This window comes from Bidens hawaiensis, unplaced genomic scaffold (assembly GCF_021521415.1).
Source record: "Bidens hawaiensis isolate Kalapana, Puna unplaced genomic scaffold, B.hawaiensis_p1.1 tig00040086_1, whole genome shotgun sequence".
Taxonomy (NCBI): Eukaryota; Viridiplantae; Streptophyta; class Magnoliopsida; order Asterales; family Asteraceae; genus Bidens; species Bidens hawaiensis.
The window spans coordinates 22,702-37,201 of NW_027505647.1; the positions used below are offsets into that span (position 1 = coordinate 22,702).

The 14,500-nt window shown below is 36.8% G+C and overlaps 1 pseudogene; it reads left to right on the forward strand.

Annotated features, from left to right (window-relative positions):
- Positions 1-250: 250 nt before the first annotated feature.
- On the forward strand, positions 251-14,104 carry LOC143614497 (protein CHROMATIN REMODELING 24-like; annotated as a pseudogene).
- Positions 14,105-14,500: the final 396 nt, after the last annotated feature.

Here is a 14,500-nt window from a genome sequence, read left to right on the forward strand (position 1 = left end):
TTATTAAATAATCGATTATTAATTTATCGGGCTTCTACTGTATGTATGAGTGTGAGTAATCATTCATCATTTCATCTAGTAACAATCGCTAGCTGCTTTCTTTTCCAATTTTCAAAGGTAACCCGTTGATGTTTATTTCATGAAATTTGTGTTTGCAAACTTAGATATATATATATGTATGTATGTTATGTTATAATACTTTATGTATGTATATATGTTTACCTTTTGAGTTTGATTTTACGTACAGAAAATGAAGAAGGATCGTGACGAAAACGACGACGGTCCTTCAACCGATTTCGATTCTCCTTCTCGTAAGACCACTCTGTGGTACAAACCGAATTGAGTTTGTCCGTGTTCGTTTGCATCAGTTCGTTAATATTGTAAACGGATGCTAATGGACAAACGAACACTAACGGAACTAATGGACCAACGAACACACTGACATTAATGAACAAACGAACACTAACAGACACTAATGAATGTTGATGGACAAACATACATAAACGACTCTAATGAACAAACGAACATAAACGATTACATAATTTCAAAAGGTATAATCATCATCGGACGTTACCGAACGCTCATGAACACTATTGAATGAACGCGGTCTCTGCCCATATTTGTTTGTTAAGCTTACCGAACGAAAATTTTTTGTTTGTCCGGTGCATTTACAACCATATAATCTATCTGTGTGGATATTTTTAACCCTAATTTCACATTTTAACACGAAATGTAGTGCCTACAATAATAAACCAAAGAATATTAACCGTTTATGTAAGTGGTTGCGAGTGGAGGAGATAGAAAATGTTACTGTTCGTGAGTATATTAAAAAAAACACTATTCAAACTCTATAATTCTTTTAATAATTGTTGTGAATGGAGGAGAAAAAAAAGGTAATGATAAAGATATAAAAAAATATTATTTAATTGATATAAGATAGAATATGTAGTGATTTTTAATATAATTATAACAATGGAGATAGATGACCTGCCGGAAATACTCTAACACAAGAGAGATTTACAAAACAATGAAAAAAAATGTAAAAGACTGCGATTAGCCCTAAATTTATATCAGGGACGAAGCATAGCGAGGGCTGGGGGTTGCCTCGGCCCCACTGTTTTTTTTTGCGCAGTAGTGTAAATTTACCCATTTTCGGCTGAAAATTTGAGCCCCCCCCCAAAAAAAATTTCATACAGTTTGAGTCCGCCCTGATATAAATTTAGGGCTAACCGCAGTACTGTTTTTTTGCGCAGTATGCATTTTTGTGTCTTTTTTATCCCGAATTAGTTGCAACGCATCAAGTTTCACGCTTTTTGTCTTGCGTGAAACTCAACGTTGCAATATGTTGATTAAAGATAAAATTCTTGTACTTTAATATGTACATTCTATATATGCAGCCTCCATGTTATACTCTAATATCTTTATATATTTGGATCGAGCAGGGAACGTTCCATCAAAAGTTATGAACGAAGATGACTTTCGAAGCGTTAAGAAAGGTGAAAGTGGTCCTGTAAAGAACACGGGGAAGATAGTTAACAGTGTTGGTCAAATTAGAAATGTGCTAAGCAAACTGCGCTCGTTATTTGAAAATGGTAAACTGCCAAGCAAGCAACTTTCAAGCTCATCCCATTCGGTTACAAATGAAAACTATATCAAACAGAAGCCCGTTAAGGTCTCTGAACATGTAAATGTTGAACATGCATCATTTAGCAAGGTGCATACATCGAACGACGAATCAAAAGATTCTTCTTTAAGATTAAGTTATTCGTTACCTAATGAGATTGCAAACATGTTATACCCTCATCAAGTTGAAGGTTTGAAGTGGCTTTGGTCCCTTCATTATGAAGGCAAGGGTGGCGTTTTGGGCGATGATATGGGCCTTGGGAAGACGATGCAGGTATGCATTTGTATCTATGGCTGTAAACGAACACGAACAAGGCCTTATTCATGTTCGCTTGTTAAAGAAATAATGTGTTCACGAACACTAACCGAACGAGAATTTGTGTTCGTGTTCGTTCGTTAAGGAAATGAATGTGTTCACTATCGCTTCATGAACACAAATAAAATTGGCAGATCCTAAAGTTTGAGATCGATGTATTCATCAATGTGAATAATGAGGAAGGAAGTAAGAACATTGCAAAAAACGAATAATGAGGAAGGAAGTAAGAACATTGCAAAAAACAATATGAGAATATTGTTTCCTATTTTATGTTAGGAGTAATAACTAAAGCGTATAAAATGTTTAGATAAAATAAATGAATTGTAAAAAAAAAACTTTCATAAACAACATATACAAACGAACATGAACAAGTGTTTACCGAACGTTCACAAACACAATTGAATTGAACGAACGAGGGCTTTGTTCATGTTCGTTTCTTTAACTGGTCGAACAAAATTTCTTGTTCATATAAACGAACTTTACGCCGAACGGTTCACGACTGTTCACTGAACGTTTGGTTCGTTTACAACACTACTTGTATCCTCTTTTCAACACGTTGAAAGTACATGACTTTATTTGTTCATGTTGTTTCAGATTTGTGCCTTTTTGGCGGGATTATTTCGGGCAAACTTGATTAAGAGGGTTTTAGTTATTGCCCCCAAGACAGTGTTACTACATTGGATGAAAGAACTTGGTGTGGTTAATCTTTCGGGGAAGACACGAACGTGAGTTTGGATAACTTGTATTTGTTTTTTCAAAAAATCACAAGAATGGCCATGTTAAAATTAGACATATCTCCAAAATATCCGGTCATTATCGTGATTTTCTCTTTTTTTTTTTAGCATCATAAGCTTATAGTTATAGTTGTGCAGATTTGAGACCATTAGTTGTTTTCGTAACTTTTCAGATACGTTGGGACGTATGCAAAAACGAGACAGCATGAGCTCCACCAGTTCATACTCCAGGTATACTTTTGTCTGAAATCATTTTCCCTCAAAGCTGCTTACATAAATAAGATTTCTACCAAAATTCAGTTAATATAAACCCATGCATTAGTTATTTTTTTTTTATTTTTATTTTTTTTTAAATATTTAGGATAAGGGTATTCTTCTTACAACTTATGATATTGCTCGCCATAACGTCAAATCTTTATGTAGAGACCATGCTGAGACGGGCGAGGAGGCTTTAACATGGGATTACATGATTCTTGATGAGGTATTTTGTGCTTGCAGATATAAACCGGAAGCTGTATTGTATATTAACTGTGTTTATAATAGGTTACATAAGGGCATAGTTATCAAATGCGCTAGGCGCACTCAAGGCGCATAGGCCTCGCCTGGGGCCTAGGCGCAAAAAAAGTGAGGGCCTAAGAAAAAAAAGCGCACTTAAATAAAAAATATAAAGCATATTATGTATTGGAAAAATAATACTATTCTTCATATGAAATAAAAAAAAGCTATTATATTATATAGCATTCATTATCTAATTAGTATCGAAAATTCTAAAAGAATCAAGATTCAAATGTAATTCCTTGAATAAGCGAGGGCCTGGGAACTAGAAGCGCATATATTGGGTATTGCCTGGAAAATGGGCCTAGGCGCAAGGAACAATGGCTTTTAATAACCATGCATAAGGGCTATATATACCTATCTATATATAGAGGATAATGTTACACATACCTTCTAGATATGATAATTGCATAACTAGTCTAATTGACTCTAATATGCAGTTTATGCTCAGTTGTTCACTTGCTTTCAAGGAAATTTTATCTGAAAATTTAGCTACAAAGGATACATATAAAACGGGCCAAATTCATCGAAAATTGCTTTATTCATAAAAGTGGATTGTTGTTGTAGTAATATTGTAGTTTTTATTATCATTTTAAAATTATATACATTGGGAAAAAATATTTGTTAACTTGAACATCTAAATGCAGGGGCATCTCATAAAGAATCCCAGTACGCAAAGGGCTAAACGTTTGCGCGCTATACCTTGTTCTCATCGTATAATACTTAGTGGCACTCCACTGCAAAATTATCTTAAGGTATACCGTTTGATGATTATGCCATCTGTTTTCATATTATATTACATGTAAGTCTCCTTTATTGATCCTTTTTAATTTTAATGTAATTAAGGAACTGTGGGCTTTGTTTGACTTCTGTTGTCCAGGACCGTTGGGTAACAAGAAATGGTAATATTTCATTTATGCTTAGGCCTGTAAACGAGCCGAACGAACACGGACAAGGGCATGTTCGTGTTCGTTCATTTAACTTTAAACAAACACGAACACTTAATTGAACACATATTTTGTGTTCACGTTCGTTTATTTAAAATATTAACATGTTCGTGTTTGTTTATGTTCGTTTTTATAAGTTAGAAACAAACAGTTCACGAACATAACTGAACAAAGATAAACAAACACAAATGAGCATATATGAACAAATATTAATGAACACAAACAAACATAAACGAACATCAATGAACAAATATAAAACCACTAGCCGATGACTCTTCAAGATAATATTTAATAATTTTCTATTCATATGTAAATGAACATAAACTAACATAAATAAACAGATATAAATGAACATAAATAAACAAACATGAACAAACGTTCACAAACATAAATGAACTAACGAAGCATAAGTTCATGTTCGTTCATTTAATTAAAAGAACACAAAATTTTTTGTTCATGTTCGTTCGGTTATTAATAAACAAACATAAACGAACTTCCCGCCGAACGGTTCACGAACATTTCACCGAACGTTCGGCTCGTTTACAGGTGCCTATTTATGCTGTTAAAAACAAGTTTCTCAGGTTCTACATCTAACTACTTTCATGTTCCTCTTCTTACTGTTGTGTTTGCATATTCTCTCAGGTTTAAGTCCAATTACGAGAAGGCAATCCTTCGCGGAAGAGAAAAAGACGCAACAGAAAGAGAGAAGCTCATTGGTTCAGCTGTTGCACAGGTTATGGTTCTTTCGGTTACATAAAAACAATTTTTCAATAGTATTAAAGAATATTATAGAATATCTTATTAGAGTTTGATAATTATACTGGTACCGTTATTAGGATATTGTATTTTACTATTGTATAATGTTTCCTTGTATTTATATAGTTGATTAATAAAGCATTACACCTCACGGGGTTTTCATTATTCTCAAGCAGTTTAGTAATCGCTGGTTCATAGTTACTTGACAGTTACTATGTTTTAAAATAAATATTTGTTATGTTAATCAAAAACAGAAATTAGGAAATCACATTCAGCCATATTTTCTTCGACGCCAAAAAGATGACATCTTTGGTGAAGATGGTGCCAAGCTTCCTAGGAAGATTGAGATTGTTGTCTGGTTAAGATTATCTGCTTGTCAGGTACTAACAGTAATCGTCGATCGGTATACGGATTATGTAATATAGTATAATCTAATTACTAATATCTTTTGTTGCAGCAACAACTATCTGAAGCCTTTTTGAAGAGTAAGAAAGATGATTATTATTCACCTTTACCTGCTCTAGCGGTATTATAGTTGGTTTATCTTTCACCTCAATGTTGATACTTGATCTTCACTATTCTCGAGTAAAGTGTCATTTTCGTTCATGAGGTTTGGTTAATTTGGTCAGTTACACACCTTTAGTCCAAAAACTTTTTTTTACAGTTGAACCCTTGAGGTCTCCGAATTTTGACATTTTCGTCCATTTCACTAACCCCGAATTTTGACATTTTCGTCCTTTTACCTATATGAATGAAAGTGGCAATTATCAAACCTTAGGGACGATTTTAAATCGTCCCGAGGTTTAATCACAATTTTCACTTTTATTCAAATAGGTAAAAGGATAGAAATACCCCTGAATTAACGTTAAAAAATTAACAGGGTTGGTGAAATGTAAACAATAATGCCAATATTTGGAAACCTCAAGGGTCCAGCTGCAAAAAATAAAAGTTTGTGAATTAAAGTTGCGTTAACGATCAAACCTTAGGGACGAAAAAGACACTTTATTCTTTTAATCTTTATTCTTTATATAACCTTATAGATATTGAAAAAGATATGTGATCATCCACTTCTATTAACAAAACGAGCCGCTAAAAATGTTCTACGCGGGATGGAATCAATGCTAAGTCAAGAAGATCAATGGGTTGCTGAAAACATAGCAAAGCACATAGCGGATGTCGCAAATGAATGCGACATTAAGGAGAATCATGACAATGTTTCATGCAAGATTTCATTTGTTATGTCTTTGTTGGTTAGAGTTTTGTTTGATTTTGTTAATTTTAATTAGTTTTATAGCAGCAAGTGTGAACTTTTTTTACTTTAATTCTTATAACAGGATAATCTCATTCCCGAAGGTCATAATGTTCTTATCTTCTCACAAACTCGCATAATGCTCAATCTTCTTCAGGTTTGTTTAAAAAGTTTATTTTGTAAACTTACTTTTATATAGTAAACTGATATTGTATTTTAATTTTAGAGAAAATTGCAAAAATGGTCCCTGTGGTTTACCATATTGCAAGTTTGGTCCCCGAATTTTAAAAATTGCAAACTAGGTCCAAACATTTGAGAGTGTTGCACGTTTAGTCTCAACCGTTAATCCCAGTTAATTGTTTGTCATGCGCCGTTCAAGTGAGTGTAAACTGTGTAATTGTGTCTTTCCAAATTTAGAATCCTAGTTAAATACTCTTTCAAACTCCAAAGCTCCTAGCATCAACTTCATCGCCTTCAATCACGCACTGAACATTCAATTTTGCACTGATCGAAGGTGATGAAGTCGATGTCAGGAGTTATAGAGTTTGAAACAACTATCCTAACATGAATGGCGCATGGCATCACATTTCATTAAAAACTATCTGGGATTAACGATGGGGACTAAACATGCAACCTTCTCACAAATGTTTAAACCAATTTTGCAATTTTTAAAAGCTAGGGACCAAACTTGCAACAAGGTCAAACCATAGGGACCATCTGTGAAATTTTCGGGTACTTTTATTTGATGTTCTTTGTGATTAGGATACTCTTAATGCCCGAGGCTACAAGTTCTTGCGGATGGATGGTACTACCAAAAATAGTGACAGATTAAAGATTAGCAATGTCGGTATTTTTTTAGAAAGAAAATGATTTTTATTTAACATTAAAAATTAATATAAATATAACAGGATTTTCAAGGGGGTGGTAGAGCTCCAATATTTCTTTTGACTTCTAAAGTTGGTGGTCTGGGACTTACACTTACGAAGGCGGATCGCGTTATTGTAATCGATCCTGCTTGGAACCCGAGGTTGAATATTTTTTTTTTCTTCTCACTAATTAAATCAAGTGACCATTTCATCTTACAATTATTTTGCAGTACTGATAATCAAAGCGTTGATCGTGCATGCCGCATTGGACAGAACAAAGACGTTATTGTATACCGTTTAATTACTTGTAGTACCATTGAAGAAAAGATATACAGAAATCAGGTCAGACTTTATCCAATATATCATTATTCATGCTTCTTGTTATGTCATTAACTGACTCTTTAAGTGGTCACAAGACAGATATATAAAGTGGCTTTATCCAAAATGCGCTACTGAACGCAAAGATCAACCTCGTTATTTCATTCAGAAGGTGCGAACACTGAAAACTTGGATATTATAGTCAATTATCAAGAGGTTGAAAAATGTTGGGTTGACCCGCAACATTGGCCCGTTTAAACTTATCTGTGTGTGTTATCTCAGGATCTAAAAGACGTTTTCAGTCTCCCGAAGCAGGGTTTTGATGTTTCTCTAACTTGCATACAGTTGCGTAAAGTTAATCTTGGTAATTGTATATGTTATTGATACTGCAGATTACATATGTTTATATAGAATGCAGATATACACACAACACCCTCTAATATAAGCTAATACATTAACTGCCTCATATTGTCTAATATCCCCCCGCAAGCTAAGGCCGGGGAGCGACTTGTAGCTTGGACCATAACCGTTCAGAAGAAAGCGGCTTGGTAAAGACATCTGCGATTTGATCTTCAGTCGATATGAAGTGAACAAGGAGTTGTCCTGGAGCAACTAGTTCCCGAACAAGATGAAAATCCACCTCAATATGCTTTGTGCGTGCATGAAATACCGGATTCTTCGACAAGTACGTTGCGCCTAGATTATCACACCGAAGCTCGTGTAGAAGTGTTCGAAGCCAAGTTAGTTCTGTGACTGTATCAGCAAGTGCTTTATATTCAGATTCAGTTGATGACCGAGAGACAGTTTTCTGTTTTCGTGCACACCAAGAAATAAGATTCGACCCAAGATAAACTGCATATCCCCCAGTGGATCGACGGTCATCTGGGTCACCGGCCCAGTCAGCATCAGAGAACACAGTCAAGTGGTTAAAAGTAGAATCTGTGTAGGCATGAAGGGCAGTACCCGAAGCTTGTTTTAAGAGAAGACCATGATGTGCAGTACCTTGCAAATACCGAAGAATGCGCTTAACTGTGGACCATCGGTTTTCAGTTGGCGAGTGCATAAATTGACAGACCTTGTTAACCGCATAGGTAATGTCTGGACGAGACAACGTAACGTACTGAAGAGCTCCCACAATCTGACGATACTGGACAGGATTATGATTATGGAATGGGGGGCTGTCACCGAGAGCAAGATTAGCTGTAGTAGTTATCGGTGAGGACACAGGGTGTGCATGAGATAGATTAGCCCGTTCAAGAAGTTCAAGAATATACTTTTGTTGTGACAGAAGGATATCTGAACCTTTAGTAACGATCTCAATACCCAAAAAACAAGACAACTTTCCCATATCTTGAACAGCAAATGATTGACCGAGTCGGCGGACAACGAGATCAATCGCTTTTGAGTTATTGCCTGTCAAAACGATATCATCAACATACACAAGCATATACAAGAGTGTGCCCTTAGAAGAGTTGATAAACAATGAGGGGTTGGTCTTGGACCCCCTAAACTCGAGCTCATGAATAGCTGTAGACAAGCGATGAAACTATGCCCTAGGCGCCTGTTTTAAACCATATAGGGATTTGTGCAAAAGACAAACATGATCAGGCTTCTGAGGATCAACAAAACCGGGAGGCTGCTGTAAATATACAGTCTCCTTTAGATGGCCATGTAGAAAGGCATTTTGTACATCAAGTTGCCTTAGAGGCCATTTTTGTGTAACAACCAACGAAAGCACAACGCGGATTGTTGTTGCTTTAACAACTGGGCTAAATGTTTCTTGATAGTCAATGCATGGTTGTTGTCGAAAACCCTTGGCGACTAGGCGCGCCTTGTATCGTTTGATAGCCTCGGTTTGGTCTCGCTTTAATTTGTACACCCACTTACAATCAACCACATTGGAATTCGGAACACGAGGTACTAAAGTCCACGTGCCGTTTCTCAAAAGAGCTGAATACTCTTCAGCCATGGCTTGTCGCCATTGTGGATCCTTGTTAGCAACGGTAAAGGTAGCGGGTTCAGTGTCGGGTTGAGTTGTATGGGTATGAAAAGAGGCAGCATTATACGGTTTGACGGTTTTGGGGTTTTGGCGAAGATTGGAAGGTCGGGGCCTTGTTGGGTTGGCTCATGATGTGGCAGACAGTGGGACAATGTTGTGTTGTTCAGAGATTGGGGCTAGAGGCTGTTGAGAAGGAATGGTGAATGTTGATTGGTTGGGAACAGGCTGGTTAGGGGTTGTGTGAGTGAAAATAGGTTGTTCAGGGTCTGTTTGGGTGGTAATAGGCTGTTGTGGATGGCTCGGGTATAGGAGACTGGTTAGAAGTGGTAGTTGGAGTCAGAACAGGTGGAGAAGACTGATCGTTAGGGCTGTGGATTGTGTTGGAGGGTATTTCAGAGGTGGTGGGTTGGTTGGGAGGGATTGGGAAGGAGGACACATAGGAAGGGGGTTGAGGGGATGGGTTTGGTGTGCAAGTGGGTTGAGCAAATGGAAAGTATTGTTCGTTAAAACGAACATGTCGGGCAACATAAAGACGGTTAGTTGTGGATTCAAGACATCGGTAACCATGATGGGATGGACTATATCCAAGAAAGATACATGGTAACGAACGAAAGCCCATTTTGTGATGATTATAAGGACATAGATGAGGGTAGCATTGACATCCAAACACACGCAAAAATGTTAAGTCGGGTTCAAATTTAAAAATGTGTTCAAACGGAGAAATTTTAGAAGCAACACAAAAGGGCATCCGATTGATAAGATAAACTGCCGTGTCGAAGGCAAAGTTTCAAAATTTCTTAGGAACGCCCGACTGAGCAAGAAGGGTAAGACCCGTTTCCACAACATGTCGGTTGCTTCTCTTAACAAATCCGTTTTGTTCATTGGTGTGAGGACAAGAGAGATGATGAATGATGCCAAGTGAGGAGAATAAGGAGGAGAGAGGTCGAAACTCTCCGCCCCAATCTGTTTGGACAGATTTTAGTTTGGTTTGAAATTGGCGTTCAACCATTGAATGAAAATGTTTGAAAGTAATACAGACATCAGATTTTTGTTTTAAATCCACATATATCGAGTGAAATGATCCACACAAAGTAAGAAATAGTTATCACCATTAAAAGATTTAACAGGTGCTGGCCCCCAAACATCACAAAAAATTAAATCCAACACATTACTACTCTTAAAGTTGAAGATTACAAATGAAGTTTTGAGGATTTCCCCATGTGACAAGAATTACAAGAGATACTCAAACTCTTATTGCTAACAGGAAGTGAAAAATTAAATAATAGACTTCAAAAGATCTGGATGTGGATGTCCAAGTCTTCTATGCCATGTGTCGGTAGAGGCACGAACAGCCGAGAAAGCAACTTTGTGAAGAGGACGAAGTGGCGGAAGACAAATGGAGTAGAGCCCTTTATCACTTGGACCCGGGAGGAGGGTATGGCGTGTAAATATGTCCTTCACAGCAAAAAAAGTAGAATGAAATTCAAAGAAAACGTTATTGTCATGACAAAACTTTTGAACAGAAAGAAGGTTTCTTTTAATTTATGGAACATGAATATCAGAAATTGAATAAGTTTTGGTTGGAGAGTGAATTTTGGTGGAACCAATGTGTAAAATAGGTAAACCCTCACCGTTGCCGACATGAAGAGAATCCTCACCGTAATAAGGTTCTGAGTGATCAAGACTGTGGAGATCAGAAGCCACATGGCTGTTGGAGCCGGTGTCAGGAAGCCAAGCTGTTGAACCTTGTGAACGACCATCAGCATAGTTGGCAGTAGCTTGTCTTGATCTCATGGTGTTGGGATCACGGTTAGGACACAGAGATGGTATGTGCGCGATGCCACACCTGTTACATGTACCATGAACCATATTTTGAGTTGTTGCCCAATTGAATTGACCACGATTGCTGCCATTGTTGTTGTAGGAACGAAAGTTGTTTCGACCACCACGACCACGGTTGGAATAATTGCGACCACGACCACAAGAGACATAATTAGCTTGTGGTTGTGAAGATTGTGGCAGAACATTGAGACCAATGGAAGACATAAGTTGTTGAAGAGCGGTAAGGGTCTCAGTAGGTATGGATGGAGTCGCAGCAGGTGATGGTGGTGTAACGGTAGTAGTGGCAGCAAAAGCTTGAGCTGCAAGTGGGGCGGGTTTCTTGATCATGTAGTCGTGATCAGAGATTAAGCTATTCAATTCAGAGAAAGCTGTAGGGAATTGACGTCCCAATATGGTGGATTTCAAGTTGTTGTATTCTTCACGAAGACCAGTCAAAACATGCATGACTAGGTCTTTTTCTTTAACTGGTTCTCCAATTTCAGCCATAGCATCAGCATATTCCTGTGGGCGTGTAAGAAACGCCATAGTAGATTCGTTGTAGTTGTTGTTTTAAGGTGTATTCTCGAGAGGATGTATTGGGGGCAAAGGCTCGTTCCAAAGCTAGCCATAATTAACGAGAAGTGGTGCCCTTAACATGTTGAAAAGCACCTTCAGATATTGTGGATAGAAGTAGCATACGTACATGGGCATCGTTAGACACCTACGTGTCATGGTTTGGATTTGGTTGGGTTGTGGGAGGGTTGTTTTTATCGGCTGAGGGGGTGATAACAGTGGGATCTGGGCATGGAATGGATCCATCAACATAACCAAACAATCGATTTGTAACTAAAAAGGGTTGAATCATGGTTTTCCAGTAACCATAGTTGGTGGAGGTTAGGGTAAAACCAAACTTGTGAGAATTATGGTTGGTTTTCTCAGTTGTGGAGAAGCAAGCAAGCAGTGCCATCAGATGTTGTGTTAAAGGGTGGAGGGTGGCGGCAGTTTTTTTTTTTGTGTGTCGGCTGTTTACATGGACTAAAACCCGGTTCTACGACCCTAAATCTATTATGTTTGGCTTATTTTATTACATGGACTAATACAATGTTATTGGGCTGAGAGGGTATTGTGGAGGTAACCCTAACTGGGCTAGGCCCATTAGGGTATCATGATGGTGGCCATGAGGCTCTCTATATAAGGAGGTCTCCACCTCCTTATTAGAGGGTCATGCTCAATAAGAGCCACCACCACTTTTTTGTGTCTGTGAACAAGAGATTCCTCAGGATTTCTTAGCAGTCACCTCCACTCCCCCAAAAAGCCATCGCAGGTCACCAGCAGCAAGAAGAAGAAGATCAAGACGTGGTTCGTTCATCTCGAAAATCCGTGGAAACATCGTCATGGATCAGGTTAGATTCATTTCGTGCTTCGACAATAACCAAACAATCGATTTGTAACTAAAAAGGGTTGAATCATGGTTTTCCAGTAACCATAGTTGGTGGAGGTTAGGGTAAAACCAAACTTGTGAGAATTATGGTTGGTTTTCTCAGCTGTGGAGAAGCAAGCAAGCAGTGCCATCAGATGTTGTGTTAAAGGGTGGAGGGTGGCGGCAGTTTTTTTTTTGTGTGTCGGCTGTTTAGGGTTGCAGAGCAAGGCTCTGATACCAAGTTAATCTTGGTAATTGTATATGTTATTGATACTGCAGATTACATATGTTTATATAGAATGCATATATACACATAACACCCTCTAATATAAGCTAATACATTAACTGCCTCATATTGTCTAATACATAAAGAGCGTGATTGTTAACATAAAATGTTAGTTATTCGTTCAACCATAGTGCACACATACACATGTGTGTGTATTCATAACCAACAGTATGTTGAGAACTGCGAGAATCATAATAACCCGTGCACTGTTATTATATAAGTTTACCAGAATGTGTGTAGGTTTCAATTTGTTTAAAAGTTTTTTTTTTAATTTTTAAATATGGTATTGATAGTCTTTTGTCTAAATGCATGAATATGTGTGCATTTTTATACTTAAAATAGGAGAGAATTAACCGTTGAATTTCAAATTTATCATTTTCATTGAAGTGATATGTGCGCATGCTTACGCAATTCTCAACATACTTTTTAACTACTTTTCTTCGACATGTTTTCTAGTGTATGTAAATGATTAAAAATGGTTCCTTTGTAGTTTTTACCATTGTTTTTTAATTACTTAAAATCACTTCTTTATTGAATAATGAAGTTAATGGTGTTATTTATCATATAGGGATTCATCTCTCGAACTCCACACCAAGTTTTTGGAATCTCGTGGTATAGTTGGTATCAGTCACCACAGTTTGCTATTCTCCAAAGCTGTCCCTATGCCAGTTTTCCGAAACGAAAAACGTACAAGGTGGGACCCTTTTCAATTTTCAAGTGCATTTTAATAATTTCACCTTTTGTTTTTTTGCAGAATCTATAATGCTGTTTTCTAAATGGTTTTGTAGGATTAGGCAAGCAAAATACATGAGCAGCTCATCTTCGCGTTACTCACATGAACAAACTGTTGATGTGTATGTCTACTCAAAATCCTAATATTTTTGCTTTATTAACTTTTATTGTGAATTTATTATTGTTATTCTGCATTTTTAACGGTGGTCAATTTGCTTTTAACCGAAAGGATGTTGTGCAAATGAAGAGTCAGAAATCAGATATCAAACAAGTCAACTGCATGTCTCAAGTTTACGCAAACAAGGTACATCTTATTATGATTATAACAAATTTGCATTCTTATAATAATATATGGTGTTTAAGCATAAGTTTAGATGACTAAACTTTTAGTCTGGTGTACTTGGTTGACTCAGGCAGGGGTGGCGCGCTTGCAAAAACATTATGTGGAGCTTCATAAGCTGCGAATGTTAAAATTGCGTTGACTTAACGTTCTTAAAATGAAACTATGAGATTTTGTTGTGCAACACAATCTCTATGTTTTGGTTCATGCTTATATTGTCTTTTGTAAGGTCCCTTAGATACTTGGTATCTTTTAGCATGCTCAGAAAACTGTTAGCAATAACATTGTAATCAAAGTTTATTATATAAATATGATATTTATGGTTAGAAGAAAGCTTTGTTGTTATCTTTACATGCTCTCTAGAAATTTTTAGTTTAAACAAAAGGCAATGTTTTAAAAACCAGACTGTTAACTCATAAATTATAATTAATTAAATAAAAAGATACAAAAAGATATACTACAGCAATATATGAAAAAACATACAAGTATGAAAGTTAAAAACAAATGAAAAGAAAAAATAAAACCACTTATAGAATAG